This window comes from Ailuropoda melanoleuca, chromosome 5, assembly GCF_002007445.2.
Source record: "Ailuropoda melanoleuca isolate Jingjing chromosome 5, ASM200744v2, whole genome shotgun sequence".
NCBI classification, from domain to species: domain Eukaryota; kingdom Metazoa; phylum Chordata; class Mammalia; order Carnivora; family Ursidae; genus Ailuropoda; species Ailuropoda melanoleuca.
This window is the reverse complement of record NC_048222.1, coordinates 68,886,853-68,899,104: the sequence shown is the minus strand read 5'-3', so window position 1 is coordinate 68,899,104 and position 12,252 is coordinate 68,886,853. Positions and strand designations below refer to the sequence as shown.

The 12,252-nt window shown below is 38.0% G+C and overlaps 1 protein-coding gene and 1 long non-coding RNA gene across 3 annotated transcripts in view; one reads left to right on the top strand and one right to left on the bottom strand.

Annotated features, from left to right (window-relative positions):
- Window positions 1-9,856, top strand: part of LOC109489396 — a 162,404-nt gene extending 152,548 nt beyond the window's left edge. Inside the window, exon 5 of the long non-coding RNA XR_002142388.2 lies at window positions 9,729-9,856. This is a non-coding gene — a long non-coding RNA (uncharacterized LOC109489396). The remainder of the gene's footprint in view (window positions 1-9,728) is intronic.
- The window catches only part of DPH6 (diphthamine biosynthesis 6), a 317,109-nt gene that overhangs the window by 3,141 nt on the left and 301,716 nt on the right, over window positions 1-12,252 (bottom strand). The gene's annotated exons all lie outside the window — the stretch shown is intronic.

Here is a 12,252-nt window from a genome sequence, read left to right as displayed (position 1 = left end):
CTTACAAGGCCCTCAGGATCTGGTCTCTATTTATCTCACTCAACTGTACACGCCCACCCGTCACTCATCGCTGGAGCCACGTACAATTAACAGCTGTTCATCCAACTCTTGATTCCAACTTCATTTTTGGAACTGTCTATTCCTTTGTTACAGGACTTGCTCCAACTCTGTGTGGCTTCATTGTTCCTGAGTTTAGACCTATCTTTTGCTAGGAAAGTCTTCCCTGAATTTCCCACAGTCTCTTAAATGCACTGTGTGTGCCCCAATTACATCCATTCAACGTCCAACAAGTATCTGTCAGGTGTCCGCTATATGCCCGGTAGTAGTTTCAGAGGTAGGCGATGTTGCTGATCAGAAACAGATAAAGATCTTTGCCCCCAAGGAGCTTTCATTCTCCCAGTATTAGCATGGTGACTTAGCTCACCGTCTTTCTGATTCTCTTCCTTACTAGATGAAGGAGGGTTCCCCTGAAGTTTTTGTAATATTATGATAGGCAGTGTCCAATCAGTAAATGTTTAAAGACATGGATAGACTAGCAAATGAGAAGCAAAGAAATGCCAATATATTTCTTTTATCTTGGGTCATTAGAGTTATTTTGAAGCCAAAATAATTGTTTGGAAGTAAAAGAACCCAAACCTTTTTACATGACATAGGGATTTGATGAATAGACACAGGAACGTGTCTTCAAAATTATATATAATCCTTTCTTCCCCTAACTTGCTTTTAATCATCGAGTCCTATAACCTCTTTTAATATCTAGGCCAATCTGCTCATTTTCTGACCAACAGAATCTATGACGGAGTCTATAAGAATCAGTATCAAAGACAAAAACACTAGACTTCTGAAAGAGAAGAATCAACTGTTTGAACAATAGTATTAATATATGCTTTCAATGGGCCTGAGATTACTTGGAGAAAAGATATTTTTCTTGCAAACCAAAAGCAGCCATACTAAACTCTTAAGCTGTCCTTTAGAATTAGAAATAAAAATCTAGAAGACAAGAAAAGGGTTTTTGATATTTTGAAGCCTTATTGATTTTTTTTTTCTAAAGTGAAAAGGAAGACCACAGCAGTGTTTTGGTTTTGATAAGAATACATTGGATGGACTTGAAAAATCAGAAGCTAATTACTTTTAAGATGATCTTAGGCAGGAAAAAAATTTAAGGTGACACGTAGAGTTGGTGTATCTAACATTTAGTATTCAGGTCCCATAATTCCTTTGCAAAACAAATATGATTAATGTGTGATTTTTAAAAATGATCACTAACATGCATATTTCTTATCTGCATATGCATCTTCTAAACATATGCACCTTTATCTAAACAGATTATATTTTCTGCCTCTTAGGTGCTTTTTATTTATATGCCTATGCTATTCTTCCAAACGCTGTTGCTTGTTCCGTTTTTGTGAAGATCATGAGTCCACTTGATATTAGTGACTTATACTTTCCTCTGCTTTGTGAGTGTGGGTAATAGCCTTTTTGTATACCAATTTGCTTACACTGCAGTCTATGCTGGTAATACTGTACATTGCCTGACCTCTGAATGGAAAAATAATAACAAGTTAAAACAGTCATTTTACCTGAAGTCGATAAGGCCATAACACTCAACCTACTTTCAATTCACATACTCAATTTTCATCCACTCACTCTCGACTTTGAGAGGAAGGAATAATGACAGGTTACAGGCACTTTATTTCAAAATTCACTCACAAAGTTATTGACAAGCATTTTTCACAGAAACAACTCTTCTCTCTGACCCTCGTGAGCTGTTTACATGAAAAATGCTCTTCCTTGTAGATTAATGAGAGTGGAACCTAATTCCACACCAAACATGTAGCAATTGCTTTAGCATCTCTGTTTTTGATATGGGAACAAAAATAGGGATAATTTGCCTGAAATTGCAGTCACTTCAGTCATAATAAAATCTCAGAGAGTACTGTTTGCTTTCAACTTTCATTAGGTAAGCTGGGGCTGTTATTAAGGCACCAACACATAAATGTTATATTAGCACTTAACAGAAGCATAGCATTCTCCTCTAGGAGATAAATTCTACCCTTGTCAATATAATTCCTTACTGAGTGCAGCAAAAGAGTTTGAAAAGATGAAATAGTGAAGCTTTGCACTAGAGGAAAACAAAATACCCTGTTCATTCAAGCTTAAAGGCCATTTTGCTGGCCCAAGGTGCCAGGGTACTGTTCAGAAAATAAGTCCCAGAGAAACTCTCTTAGGTCAAGTCAAACATTGAGACAAACTTTCAGACATGCTCTCTTTGTCTGAGGTTGTTAAGTCAGTTACTTTAAATTTCTGAAAGCTTTCATCTGGCATTTCAACTCTGTGTAGAAATATAAGGATTTAAGGCCAAGATGGAGTTCATCTCCAGAAACCAAATGATAACCCTTACGTGTAAACCACTGTACACACAGCACCCACACGTTTTTGTTTTTTTTTTTTTTAGTTTGGTAAGCCCTTTCAAAATGTCAGGTATTGTGTATAAGCATCGTGATAGAGCTGTTGATATTTAATCTGTGTTTACCCATACTCTCACTACTACGTGTCTTAGGTATATTAAAAATAACTGTCCCCTATGTAGGCCTAAGAGAAGTGTTGTCACCCTTGGAGAAATGAGGACTACTTAGTCATCTAAAATGGGAAATGGCCATTGCTAGGCTTATCGTTGCCATGGTCCAGCTGCCCCAGCCTTTCAGAGTTCTTTATCTTACATCATTCAACAGTTATAAGGTCTTTTGAGGAGTCTGTTGTCATTTGGATTGTTTAGAAGCCTTAATTGCAAACAGAAGACTGTTTCAACTACCAAGTTCAAGCCATAATGTTCTTCAGGTGACATGTGAAATGGAAAAGTGGCTACTGGTCCCTCTGCATTTGTAAGACACACAATTACAGACAACAACATATAGTACGTGATCATGCCTAACGATGGTGGTGATGAGGGGTAATTGGCTTAATGTTCTGTTCATAGGGTTGAATGTATTTGTATCTGCCAACTAAGGTTGCTATTCTATTCATCTGGGACATTCCTCTCATTCAGCCTTTCCCAGAAGGTTGATGCATTTCCGTCCACCCCACCTCATATCCTTTCACATTCTGGTAATCCTGAAAATGGCCTGTAAATGTTGACTGTGGCCAGACAGAGGGAGAAAAGTAGTGTTAAGTTGCTTTCTGCTGAGACTTCAAAGTCAGGCGTATAGCAGCCGTTCATTTGTAATCAAGTTTTGGAATGGTAGTTTTGATATGTAACATTTATAGGAACCAAACAGCAGTTTCCTCTTCAAGACCAAATTAAAACAACTTTCAATTCATAAATATGAAGCAAGTATCTTTTTCTTAAAAACCACATTTTGGGTGTAAAATGAGAACTAATGAAATGTGCCCACAGTTTAATATGCCGAAAATATTTTAGATGGAAGTTTTTAGTTGGCTTCAAAACTTAGAAAGGCCTTTTCTTTGGTAATGCATATTTAAAAAATAAATTCAGGTCAGCGTTAGCAACTTCTCAACCATACTACTGAGAGCGAATTTAAATATACTTTATAGGGAAAGTAGCGGGGGCCTCCCATCTAATTAAAGCAAATACCTAACTATAAGCCCTTTAGTATCTTACAGATTTTTGAATCCTCCCCAGCTAGCAGAGAGCGTGGTACCCTATAAGGGGTCAATAGAGTTTTCATGCTAACACTTTTCTGAAGGGCGATTTATATCAAATTCTGAAATGTTCATTCAATTTGACCCTGCAATTCTAAGTTTAGAAATTTATTCTAAGAAAATAATTAGAGATGTTCACAAAGAAAATAACTGGAATTACACAGGATGTTTATCATAGTGTTATACATAAAAGCAAAAACTGCTAGCAATCAAAATATCCAATAATAGATTAGTAGTCATATTATAGCATATCACATAATGAAGTATTACACAACTGTGAAAAACTATGTTTTAAACATTTAAGGGAAAATAAAATATATTTTGTGGAAGAAAAAGGGCCTGAAGTCTAGTAGGTATGATATTGATAAGGAGCATATATAATATGTGTGTCATATAAATACCCACATATACATGCATACATATCTGAGTGAGACAGGAAAAGAGTACCCAAGGGAAAAAACCCACGTTTCTTGTAAAGCCCTGGTGGCTTATAAAGATAGAGTATGCCAGGATGGGCCCTTTATTTACTGAGCAAAGAGCTCCAGGTGGGGACCCAGAGAGAAGAGAGGCCAGAGCTGAGAACAGGGCCAGCCCTGGGTGGCAGGGCTGGTGATGGACAAGGAGTTGAGGCAGTTGGCAGTAATAGGAATTAGAGGCTCAGCAAAGAACCCAGATGTTTAGCGGAGATTTTTTATTCAGTTTTTCTGTGCAGTATGTATTGTATCCTTTGCCTTTTGCCTCTTCCTAAAAACTTCAGAGAAACCTTGTTTTTTCTCTCACCTGTAAAGGTAGGTAGGTATGCTTTGAGGGGAGGTGACCAAGTGTTGACTCCTGCTCGGGGGCAAAAAGCAAGGCTGCCTAGGGGGCCCGACCACATCGGGGATATCGTTAAAAAGAAATGCACCAAAATATTAGCCAGTCCTTGGCTTTGGGTAGAGAGGGAAGAAGGGGATTTTCATTCCCTTCTTCATATTGTAATAAATTTTCCAAATTTCTGTAGTGAATGTAATGTATATTGCTATTGTAACTATTATATTATTATTGTAATGCATGTTACTATTATAATCAGAAAAAAAAGCTATTTAAAAAATAAATTGGGGGCGCCTGGGTGGCACAGTCGTTAAGCCTCTGCCTTCGGCTCAGGGCATGATCCCGGCGTGCCAGGATCGAGTCCCATATCGGGCCCCTCCGCTGGGAGCCTGCTTCTTCCTCTCCCACTCCCCTGCTGTGTTCCCTCTCTCGCTGGCTGTCTCTCTGTTACATAAATAAATAAAATCTTAAAAAAAAAGTAAATAAAATAAAAAATAAATTGATGTCACATGCATGAATGAATGAGTCAGTGAATGAATGGATTTCAGAAGTGGTAGTTTTGAGAAAGACTTTAAAATATATTCAAAAAGAATATCGCCGATACTAGCCAGATGACGAGGGCTTCATTCCCGGATCTACCACTTATTGGCTGTGTGATCTGAGGGCAGGCGTTTAATTCCCAGTTTCCTATTCTGTAAAATGGGATAACACTAATTCCTACCTCAAGGTTGTCACGAGAATAATACAGAACATTTTTAGATTTGTGTAGATGATCCCCTCTGATTTGGGTCCTGCCACCTGTATTTCTGAGCTGCTGACATTGTACTGGTGCCAGGGATTGATCCTGCAGCACACCCACTGGTTAGAGTGTATGGCACCAACGTATGCAAACGTGGACGCTAAATACTTCAGTTGTTCCTGCATTCACTATTACTGCCCTCGGAGTCCTTCGTCAGCTCTAAAGACAAAACTTGGCCTTGTAGTAAAAATTCACCACTAAAGATATTTTAATAGAGTAAGACTTGAGTTTCTTAACTTATGTAATAAATTGAGATTATGATTTGACATCAGGAAATTATATTGCAGTGGAGAAATGTACTACGTTAACTGTCTTACACTAACAGGGAAAGAACTCAGATGCTTAATATATAAATGATGCCCTTGTGCCAAGTAGAGGCCGAATGATACGACATTCTGCTCAAAGAAGGTTTTACAATGGTTCGTATAGAGAGAAATGGTGGGAGAAAGGAGTCACTCCATGTCATATTGCAGTGTAGCCACGCCAGCCAGAAAAGGAGTCATACCCTAGGAGCCAGCATTTATTTTAGGAGATACATTACCCGAGTCCAAGTTCTCAAGTATTATTTTGTAGTAGCTCATTGGCAGTGCGAACAAGTAATATCTAACAAGATATAGGATATCTTTGTCCCATAATATTTCTTTATTAATCAGTGTTGGAATTATTACAATGATTATCCTTCTAAATGAAGATGTATATACTTGTGTTTTCTTTAAAGATTTTATTTATTTATTGACAGAGAGAGAGAGAGAGAGCATGCACACAAGCAGGGAGAGCAGCAGGCAGAGGGAGAGGGAGAAGCAGGCTCCCTGGTGAGCAGGGAGCCCAATGAGGGGCTCGATCCCAGGACCCTGGGATCATGACCTGAGCCGAAGGCAGACGCTTAACCAACTGAGCCACCCAGGCGCCCCATAAAGATGTATATACTTGTGACTGAAATTACAGTTATGTGCCACAATAAAGTGGTGCTTTCAATTATAGTTGTATTGGCTTTGTAGGTTTATTTTTATTTAACCTTTACATTTGTTTTGGTTGTATAACTGATAAAAGCTATAGGTAAAGGAGTTCATGTGTAGTTTTATACGTACAAGTAATATTATACTAAAAATAATGCAGACCCAAACTGGACATCTGCAAACATTTTTTTCTCATTTTCAAGAGTAAGAAGTTTGAGAAATTCTGTAGTAGAGTAACTTGCTTTTCTTTGCAGAATGTTTCAAACCATATCATTACCAAAAGTAACGTGCAATTTGGGCTGAAAATCTAATACATTTGGCTCCTATTCAAGAAGTCGATAGTTTTGTGGGCTTATCATCCTGACAAAGACGACAATGAGAGTGGTGAGGATGATTCTGCAAATCTATAGATGAGGGTCCCACTCCCCATCAGCATAGATGTGCACTGATTTATACTGACCCATGGACAATTTTCAGCCGGTTATGATAAATGACATGCATTTGCAAATTTCCATTCTTATATCTATGAAATGGACAATATCTGTATGATTATCTTCGAAAGTTAAGGTGAGGAACAAAGGAACGCGTGAAAGTAATTTAAACAGCAAGATTCCGTGGCTACCCAAATGGCATCATTATTATTTCATTAAGAATAATCTCAGGGCCTTTTTACTCTCTGAGTTCTTCTCGTTCTTCCTGCGATCAGGAACAGGTTATAAGCAGTTGGGAACAGGCAGTACATTAGTTCCTGGCTATCATAAAATGCGGCTGCTGAACGCTGATTGTTTTCAGAGGCTACACGTCACAAAAACTTTGGCACCTTTCAGAGAACCAGGGAAGCTTTCAAAGGCAAAAATACTGTTACATCTCTTTGACAAATATAGAGTATACTGGGGAAGATGCCCAACGCAAAACAGAGACTGTGCCTCCTGGTAGCTGTAGCCCACATTACAGAAGGAACTGGAGCTGAGAAACAACTCCAGCTGTACCACCTGAGCTTCTGCCCTTGAATTGATATTAAGTAACCATATCGCTCATTATAGCCTTTAATCTCCCTTGCTGATACCTTTTAATTTTTAAACAGCCCGACTTTACAAATCATCTCTTCTTTCATGTGTTCTCCCCGCGAAAGAATTAATTTTGCAAGCAAAATATCTAAACAGTAAGCATAATAAGAATGAAACAGGTTCAAGCTCATTAGCAGCAGGGAGCAGATGTAGTAAAACTCTGCCAGTTCCCCTACATTGCCTTCTCAGCAGGGACTGGGCACCAAGCTGGGAGTTAGTTCCACAGCACAATGCTTGGCTGCGGCAGCAATCGTACCTCTATGGCTTCAAGTATAATCCTAAGAATTCACTTTGATTTCTGATTTTTCTTTGCAATAATAATGTCTAAAAGGACCCTGCAGAGCGAAAACGTGTAGTTAAGCACCAAATGCTGGCTAATCAGGAGACTATAAGAATGCCATGGATCAGAAAATAATTATAGATTACAAAGGCATTTTATCCTTTTAAAAATAGTACCTTCTTGACAAAACAGAGGCTCCGGAGTCTGGATGAAATCAGTAATTGTTCAAGTTAAACTTCCTTGAAATATCACGCTATATCTGACATTCGTTACAATGACTGTTGCACAACCGATAGAAGAAAGCTGCGGATGGACCGAAGGAATACACTGATCATGATACAAGCTAAACACACATGAGTTCTGTGAGACAAAATACAATCTCAGATTATTAAGCTAGGGTTTCTTCCTTAAAAAGCACTGTTAAAATAGAACCGTCTTTTGGGAAACAGCATTATCAACCAAAATGAGGTGGCTATAGATGTGAATATTAGCAAGGCTTTATTAAAAAAAAAAATCTCTCCTAGAAATGAGAATACATTCCTGGGACTATAAGTAATACTTAGATGTGCAAAACTATACACACACACACACACACACACACACACACAGTTAGGACATACATGTATATATATGCATATTGTTAGGATATAAATGTATATATCCTAACAATCTATCCTGGACATTCAGAAGGTGATTTCATGTTAACGATTTGTCTCTTCAACAGTGTTTTGCACATCTAAGTATTACTTATAGTCCCAGGAATGTATTCTTCTTTTTAGGAGAGATTTTTTTTTTTAATAAAGCCTTATATTTTTTTTTCAGATAAGTGATGTACAATGTAGAATCCAATTCATGGAATTTCCAATAAATCAAACTGCAACAGATCTAAATGTAATAATCAATAACTTTATCTGCGTAGTCTTACAACTCCATAAATTACTCGAAAAGCTGATGCTGTGTGTTTGTTTGCTGTGTCTGTGTGGGTTTAGTGCAACGGATTCATTCAGCCAAGTCTGATAGACAAGATGCTTTAAAGAGAATGACATTAACAGTGTTCCAGGAAAGCTACTCTAAATCTTTCAAAGAAAGAAAAAAGAAACTTAGAAATGTAATTACTAGGAGAGAGAGATACATATTCTGAGTCTTCTAGGCTACTAAAATAAACTTGTAATCTTTCCTCTAAAAAGTAATAGTATTGGCTTCAAAACCTGGAGCAGATCTAAACCTACAAGAAAGAGTTAAACTTACCCATTTCATAAAAATTCACATGACAAGGTCAAGAGGATCATTAAGTAAGAAGAAGTTGACCTTAAAAAAGTCACCTATATACTAAGGTTGATTGATTCCAAAGTTGACCTTCAAAAAGCCACGTATATCCTGGGGTGCCTGGGTGGCACAGCGGTTGAGCGTCTGCCTTCGGCTCAGGGTGTGATCCCGGTGTTACGGGATCGAGCCCCACATCAGGCTCCTCCGCTGTGAGCCTGCTTCTTCCTCTACCACTCCCCCTGCTTGTGTTCCCTCTCTCGCTGGCTGTGTCTATCTCTGTCGAATAAATAAATAAAATCTTAAAAAAAAAAAAAAGCCACGTATATCCTAAGGCTGACTGATTTCTTCGAATTGCTTGACCCGTATTCTATTGTAATAGGAGGATAAGTGGGTTTCCTGACATGCCTCCTTTAGTGCAAACATTTTTGAGTATCTTCACATTCAACCAGGTCCCAAAATTTTATATCAATTGGATCATGCATTTCAAAACTTGGGTTAATTCTTCAAACTCAATAGATTTTGGGTAACGTTGGAAGTCATGGCAATAGTGACCTAGGACTTGTGTATCCTTGAAGGCACATACACAAGACAGTGGGTCACTTTGTGGTATCAGCATTTTACCGTACAGTTTCAATAACTAAAAACAACTGAGCTCCCTTAGCAATCTCCAGCATAGAACCTATGGACAGTTTACATATGGAAACTGAAAACTTCCAGGGAATTCTGCTTTTAGGTTTTATTAGAAATTGATTAAGAATAATAGAACCGAACTGAAAGAGAAGACACATATGTAGAAAAATTGGCAGAAAACACATCTTTAATGTGGCAGTAAAACCCATACACACACACACAAAATAATTTTAAAAATAATGCTCTCTAATATTTTACAGGCATAGAAACCATGCACAATTGCTGACATTATATCTACCTTTTGGAATAATTTCATCTGGGTTACCTGTCATCCGACCTGAAAATCAAGTGACAAGAAAAGAGTAGTGACTATAAAGTCCTCGAAAACAACCAGACCCACAGGACTGAAGGGATGCTCATCAAAACACAATTCTGCCTACTGGTCGTGTATGAGGAAGAGACAGCAGCAGGATACTCAACAAACTGGAGTGGAGTGTTATGAAGTGTGATATTTCCAAGCAGCGAGGGCACAGAAATGCTTTAAATTACTGCCGAAGCAGAGCCTAGAGCGATAGGAATTAACTGTGGATGACTACGACATTAGGTGACAGAGCAGCCTGGCATGCAGCTACAAGGGATAGAGTTGTTTTTGGTTTAAAAAAAAATACACAAAAAACCACACACAAAAATGTCAGGCTGATTACTGCCTAGAAGGGTAGAGTTGCAAATAGTGACAAACCTTTCAGGTAGTAGCTACTGCCATATAACGTGACAATTTTCACAAGAAAATGTCTGAGTGGAGAAAAGAGTAAAGAATTATAAATTCTCTACGGAATTATAAAACTGTGAGATTGGACAGAGCCATAGTCCACAGCTGTTCAATGCTCTACGGCCCTCCTTGCTCACCAGTTAGAGAGTTAGCACCTGAATCCACGCCTCTGGATGCCTGGTCTAGCCGCCCACCCTACTCACAGTGCATTTTAGAAGCACCAGCTTTCAAATAGAGGTGAACCTCTTAAATGAGAAGAAAGCCTGTACCAATTCCTTTATATCTTCAAAGAAAATCTGGGGAGGGAGCCATATGCAAGGTGTGAAATGTGTACACTCAATTAAAACTTTCAAGGGATCTTTAAATATAAGACCCTGATGATGTCTTTGAATTTCTAATCCAGTTTGGTGATTTTTAGTCCACCACAAAGGCCTATTTTGATCTTGAAGGGACCTCACAGGTCACCTTGCCCAACCCTTTCATTTCAAGAAGTAGGAGTTCTCTTCACTCATTTCCACCTAAGTAGCCCTTTCTACTCTTTCTATAAATGCATTCACTGATACTCAGGGCAGGATGAATAATGTAGGCTACCAACTATTCTCCAGAATTCCTACCATTTTGCTGCTACCAGTTGAACTGTGCAGTTACAAATTATCAGTTGTTTTTATTCCAAACTTGAATATGCTATTATGTACTTTCAATTAAGTATTATATTATCCTATGGAATATGGATGTGAAACAAAGTAGAGTTGTTTCTATAAAACTTAAGTTGAATATTGTGGGTAGGCTTTACAAAAGTGAGCTGTTACTAAAAACATGTTGTCAGTGTTGGTGAGAATATAGAGAAATTGGAACTCTTTTTCACTGTTGGTGGGAATGTAAAATGGTGTAGCTGCTATGGAGAACTGTATGAAGGTTCCTGAAAAAATTAAACACAGAAGTACCATATGATTCAGAAATCCCACTTTTGGGTATTTATCCAAAAGAACTGAAATCAGGATCTCAAAGAGATACGTGCATTTTCATGTTCACTGCTGCATTGTTCACAGTCTCCAACAACAGGTGGAAACAACCTAAGTGTCCATTGAGAGACTGACGGATAAATAAAATGCGGTGTACACCTACAATGGAATATTATTCAGCCACAGAAAAGAAGAAAATCCAATCATGCATAAGAGACTCTTAATCATAGGAAACAAACTGAGGATTGCTGGAAGGGAGGGGAGCGGGGGTTTGGGGTAACTGGGTGATGGACATTGACAAGGGCACATGATGTGATGAGCACTGGGTATTATATGAGACTGATGAATCACTGACCTCTACCTCTGAAACTAATAATACACTATATGTTAATTGAATTTAAATTCAAAAATAAAGAAAACAAAAGATTAAAAAACCACCACCACCACCACCACCAAAAAACCCCTTGAAGACAGCATGCAAAGTGAAATAAGCCAGTCACAGGAAAGCAAATGTGGCATGATTTCACTTGTATGAGGTGTCTGAAGTAGTCCTAGAGGCAGAAAGTAGAATGGTGGCTGCCAAGGGCTGGGGAGAGGCAGGAAGTGGGAAGTTGCTGTTCAATGGGTATAAAGTTTCAGTCATACAAGATGAAAAAGTCTTAGAGACCTGATGTATAACATTGTGTTTATAGTTAACAATACTGCAATGTATCCTTAAACATTTGTGAAGAGAGTAGGTCTCCTGGTAAGTGTGTGTGTTTTTTTAAAACCACAATAAAAAAAGCTATTAATTCAGGTGCAAAAGATTAGAAAAATTGTTAAATTCTAGAATTGTTTTTCACTCAGATTACTTCATAAGTATTTTTAATGTGTTGCTCCATTTTATAGAAAAAGAAAATAGAAACTGTAGGTGCTGTATTATTGAGTAGGATTTATGCTACAAATAGCCAACACAAACAGGACATGCCAAGACAAGATTTAGGTCCTACACCAAAAGACTAGTGAATTAATGTACGTTTATTTATTTTAATTTATTTAAATTAAAATATAAAT